This window comes from Gouania willdenowi, unplaced genomic scaffold, assembly GCF_900634775.1.
Source record: "Gouania willdenowi unplaced genomic scaffold, fGouWil2.1 scaffold_275_arrow_ctg1, whole genome shotgun sequence".
Classification (NCBI taxonomy): domain Eukaryota; kingdom Metazoa; phylum Chordata; class Actinopteri; order Blenniiformes; family Gobiesocidae; genus Gouania; species Gouania willdenowi.
Genome location: NW_021145033.1, coordinates 29,811 through 35,991, shown reverse-complemented (window position 1 = coordinate 35,991; position 6,181 = coordinate 29,811).

Genomic DNA, 6,181 nt, shown 5'->3' with positions numbered 1-6,181 from the left:
GCTGACAGACAGACAGGCAGACAAACACAGACAGACAGACAGACAGACAGACAGACAGACAGACACACACAGTTACACAGACAGACAGGCAGGCTGACAGACAGACAGGCAGACAAACACAGACAGACAGACAGACAGACACACCGACACTGACAGACAGACAGACAGACACACACAGCTACACAGACAGACAGACAGACAGACACACACAGTCACACAGACAGACAGACACAGCTACAAAGACAGACAAACAGACACACACACACACAGACAGACAGACAGACAGACAGACAGACAGACAGACAGACAGACAGACAGACAGACAGACACATAGACTGACAGACACAAAGACAGACAGACAGGCACTTAGACAAACAAACACACAGACAGACAAACAGGCAGACACACACACACACAGACACCGACAGACAGACACACACAGCTACACAAACAAACACACAGACAGACAAACAGGCAGACACACACAGCTACACAAACAAACACACAGACAGACAAACAGGCAGACACACACACACACAGACACCGACAGACAGACACACACAGCTACACAAACAGACACACACACAGCTACAGCTCTTATAAGATTCATCCAACACTATTTTGAAGTCAACATGATATATTGTCTTTCTGCTAGAGCTGTTAGCGTCAGACGCTACTAAAATTGGAACCCTCTGAGAACACAAAGCATGAGGTCACATCTGTCTCATGTTCTTCTTCTCCACAAAAGTGAAACTGTTCCTAATTCACATGTTTTATTATGAATGATGATAAATGTGTACAGAATAAAGCAGATGATGTTAGTCCATCACCTGAGGATTATAGAGGGGATACATTTTCTATCAGGCACAGTGAGACAGGCTGAAATCATTTGTATCTCCTGATAACATATTCTGGTCCACAGTCCTGTATCACCATGTGTCTGTGTTGAGAATGTCTGAATAAATGCTATGAAGTTATGATGATCAACAGAGGCTGAATAAAAAAATACACCAATATCTAAAGATCAGATCTCCTGTGTAAAGGAAAGTGAGTTACATCAACAACTACTGTGGGCAGTGCTGCAGTAAGTTCATCAGAACATCATTGAGTGAAAAAGGTGGATCTGAGTCTGACAGTGTGTTCAAATGTTCACAGTGGTGTTGATTTTACTGTATCACAAGTTGGACACATTGATCTAAAGACTGAATTACAGCGTGTTTGAGTCTAGAACCCAGAGAGTATTTAGCTAACGTTTAGTTAGCAGGCTGGTCGCCTAGCAACATTACACTATCATAGAAAATGGAGAATATATGACATTGTCAAGCAGATCTATGAATACTATTAACTTTAACAACACGTAATTTACAGAATAGCATTATTATTATTATTATTATTATTATTAATATTATTATTATTGTGTGTATTTAGCTCAAACTGTCTTTTTAGTGTTAATCTACTGTCTGGATTATATCAGTTTTGTCTCTGCTTATGTACATGGTTTTGTCGTTAGATTTAGATTAAGATGAAATTAGATGTTCTGAAAATAAAATTTAATTATTGTATGTTGAAAAAGAAACCATGAATAATAATCCATCTTCTTGACAATCAAAGCATGATTGTAACAATCCACATTTAGTTTTATAATAAGCTAAACATAGAAATGTAGCTCCGCCCTTCATGCGCGCTCCCACAGCAGGGGATACAGATTCTGTTGGGGGTCACTACTTTGGTACGACAAAGTCCAAAATGCTTGACCATCACATGATTCATGTAAACTCAGTTTGATCTGGAAGTTCGTGGTGGGCAATTTGAATCCATTGACATATCTGGGATTTTTGGTAGTTTGTCGTCAATAACTGCATTGATTGACAATATTTTTACTGTACACCATCATATGTATGTGTATATATAATATATGTTTATGTAGTTCCATAAACAGTTTTTTTCCGGAATGTAAATTTGTATTCATGAAAAAAATGTTAAAAAGTATGTTTATTTGTATTGTATACAGTATGTGTTCTGTCAAACTGCCTGTGAGCTGCCTTTCACCCTCCTGATAAGCAGGGGAGGGGCCTTGTGGAAGCCCCTCCCACATGTGAGTGTGCACACCTGATTTTTTTTAAGCACAAACCAGCCACTGTGGGAGCATGGAGGCAATGGCAATGCATGCCTCAGAGAAGAAAGTTCCGTTTCCTCAGCTGGGACTAAACTTTGTGCAAAAACTCTTATTATGAATGGATGGGCAGCTGGTAAGCACCTACATAACCACAAGCATAAAAAACTTCTGTTAGTTGGACAATTCATTTAAAATAGACAGAAAACGGATTGACATTGTTTGGCATTGAAAAAATTAAGTTGAATGCATTTTTTTCTTCTTAATTTATTTATAAAGTTTAGCAAATTGTTTACTGTTTACTGGCAAATGCAATGATTATTATTAAGTTTGATGCTTGTTTCATTTAAAGGGTTATCATGTTTATTTCCAGTGCCATGTTAACTGCAGAGATAAGCTAAGATACAATGGCTACAAATATTTGGTTAAATAAGTAAGTAAAAAATGTTTTACATTGTTAAAAATGCTGTGGTTTAAAAATACCTGAGTTAAAAGTACTAAGTTAACTTACTACTAACAATCTGATTTTGTTAAAGAATTTAGTTAAGAAAGGGTGAAAAGCTAAATTTGATTTCAATTCACAAATGGTTGTCTAATTGGTTTTGTACTGTGTATTTTCTTTTTGAGGTTTTTCACCTGAACTGATGTTCTGACCCACAGAAATTACGTTAAATAAAAAGGAAAAGTAATTGAAGGTCTGGTTCATTGAGTGAAGTCCAGGAATCCACATCCAATAAAGAGCAGTTCCCTCAAGTCAGGAACAGCACAAAAATTGAGATTGACTTGACAGTGAAAAACCAGTAAATACTGGATAAGAACCAGAATAAGTTGTGGTGAATCTGCAAGGTCCAGAGGGAAGAAAACTTCAAGTACTGGCCTGAGAGCAGTGAGACCTAAAATGGCAGCCTCTATAACTTTGCAGCAACTAAAAGCCATCCGAACATCTGCAAAACGTCAATTCTCCAGATTGGCAAATAATGTGACCAGAATGCACACTTTGATGTCCGAGGAGGAGCTCAAAGACAGTTTCACAAAACTCACACTAGAGACAAACAAAGTCATTGAAGCTAATGATGATGTTGAAGCCCAGTACATGGCAGAAAATGAATCTGAGCGGAACGAAGAAGCGCTAGATGAGGCGCAAAAAGCCGACGTAGAGAAAACTGCAACTGAGTGTGAAAAGAAACTAAAAGAGCTGAAAGACTTAATTCAGAGTACATTGTGGGCCAACTATGGAGAAGATGAGCTGACGCTGGCAGTGCAGACAGCAGAGACCGAGGCAGAACGTGTGATGACCATTGAACCCAGTGAAGACAAAGAAGCCTTTGATTTCATGGTTGAGCATCTCAAGAGCATGGTGGAGACTGCAAAGAAGTCACAAATAAAGTGGAAATGCTGGGCGCCCCCTGCAGAGCATAAAGAGTTTCATGGTCGAATCAGAGAACTTGAGGTTATCCTCCCCAAGCTCACATCAAGGAAGGCAGACTTCATTCGGGCAAAGGCCAGAAAAGACTCATCAAGATTGATGGATACATCTTTGGTCAACTACTCAACCCCAATCATCAGACTAAAACCAGCATCCCTGCCCAAATTTACTGGAGTTAGACGTGAGTTCTATCGCTGGAGGAGGGACTGGGAGTCACTCCAAGCTCAAGGTGAACCATCGGGGTCAAGAGAAATAAAGAAATTCCAGCTCATCGACAGCATTGATGAGAAAGTTATAAAAGATCTTCGCCTCTCAAGTCACAACACCGCAGATGACCTATTTCGTGTCATGGAAAATCGTTTTGGTAATAAAACAAGTATTGCTATTGAGATTGTGGAAGAAATCCAAAGTACCCCGGTTATTAGATCTCATCAACCAAAGAAGATAATTGAGCTCATACAGACAGTTGAGAAAGCCCTCTCAGACCTGAGTGACCTTGATGAAGTTGGTGCAATAAAAAATCCACTTGTCATCAGGTCTATTGAAAGTAAACTCCCTGATGTGCTAAAGAAGGAGTGGCTTCTTCATGCAGCAGAAAAAGGCAATGCCCTAACTCAAGCACGAAGGTTTGACTATCTCCTCACTTTCCTTAAGAGCCAGGAAGTCATTTATGAACAACTGGATCAGTTAAGTGACGAGCCACCCAAGTCTAGGCCCGAACAAAGACAAGCCCGAACCAGGGCCTCAAACCAAGCCAGCAGCCAATCATTGGGATGTGTGGTCTGTGGAGAAGGAGGGCATAGAAGAAAGCTCTACTTCTGCAGAAAATTCCACGTGCTAAAGCTGTCTGAAAAGAAGGATGCAGTGAGAAAGCTTGGAGGATGCAAAAGATGCCTTGAAGTTCATTCAGATTGTGATGGCTGTTCCAAGACTGAGTTCATCTGCAAAGATCCAAGCTGCAAGGGAAGTTCTGGGCATCACATCTATCTCTGTCCAAATCAGGAGAAGGCTAAACATGGAACAGTGGGAGGAGGCAACAACCGGAAGAGTTATACAGAAGCTCAAGAAGAATTTGTTCAAAAACTTCCTCCTGAACTTGCCCAACAGTGTCGACACGTCTTTTCAAACACTGCATCAAGAAATGTACAGATCTCCAGTCGACGAAATATCCTGGAAGAATACGGTATAGCAGAATGGCCAGTAATCATGATGCTGCTTGAGGTCACTGCAAATGCAGGTCAAAAGGTTGGAACCCTAATTGACCTTGCGTCAGACACCAACTACATCACACTCAAAGCGGCAAAGCGCTTAAAGTTGAGAAGCGAAGCCATTACGCTTGTTGTCCATGGAGTTGGAGGTATGGAGGTCACAGTAAAAACAATGCGATACCTCCTAAAGATCAGTGTCCGTAATGACAAATCGACCTATAACTCCCACCAGCTAGTCTGCTATGGACTTGATGATATCGCAGACATCCACCATCCTGTCACAGCCAAGCAACTCCAGAAGTTTTTCCCAGATATCCCCCTCTTTGAATTACAAAGACCAAAAGAAGTAGACCTTCTAATTAGTCACAAGGAAGGTAGACTGGCTCCTCAGAGGGTGAGCATGGTGGGAGACCTTGTGCTATGGGACGGCCCACTTGGGAAAACAGTTGCTGGCAGCCATCCTGAGCTTTCTGAACAAACCACCATTTCAGCTCATGCATCGCAAACCCACTTTGCAAGATCAATGAGGACAGCAGCTGTAAACTACAAAGAACTTACCCACTCCTCACCTACTATCAAGCACTCATACGCTACAACCACTGCTCAAGACTTCCTTAACTGGTGGAAGTGGGATAGTATCGGCGCTGCCTGCAATCCAAAATGTGGCGGTTGTCGGTGTGGAAACTGCCAACCTGGTGGTAAGGACATGACCCTAGCAGAAGAGCGGGAATTGGAGGTCGTAAAGAGTGGTTTGACCTATATCAGTGCTGATGAACACAGTGAGAATCCCCATTGGCATGCAAGCTATCCATGGCTCGATGATCCATCCACTCTGCCAAACAATAGAAGAGGAGTGGAGGCAACCTTTCTCAGAACAGAAAGAAAGCTTTCCAAAGAACCACTGTGGAAGGCAGCTTATACTGCTCAAGTACATGAAATGGTTGACCGTCATGCAGCAAAGAAACTGTCCAGAGAAGAGCTACTTACTTGGACTGGACCTCTTTGGTACATAAGCCACCTCATCGCTCCCAACCCACACTCTGTGACAACTCCGGTCAGACTTGTCTGGAATAGCAGTCAGAAATACCAAGGTCAGAGTCTTAATTATCATCTGCTAAAAGCTCCAGATGTCCTGAACCTAATCAGAGTAGTCCTACTAAAGTTTGGTCTGGGCTACACAGTGGGTGAAGACAAGCGACATGTCATGGTGAAAATCAACTTCTCAAAGCGGAAGAAGAAAATGAGACTTGGGCAAGACCTTTTGCTGAAGGAAGTAAGAGATCAGACACCAGACCCACTGAACAGGCGGGAACTGCTCAGCCAAGTTGCTGGACTTTATGATCCAATTGGCTTGATGACACCTGCAAAGCAAAAGGGAGCAATTTTGGTCAGAAGGGCTTTTCAGGAGGCAAAGCCAAAGAACTGCTTTGCCAA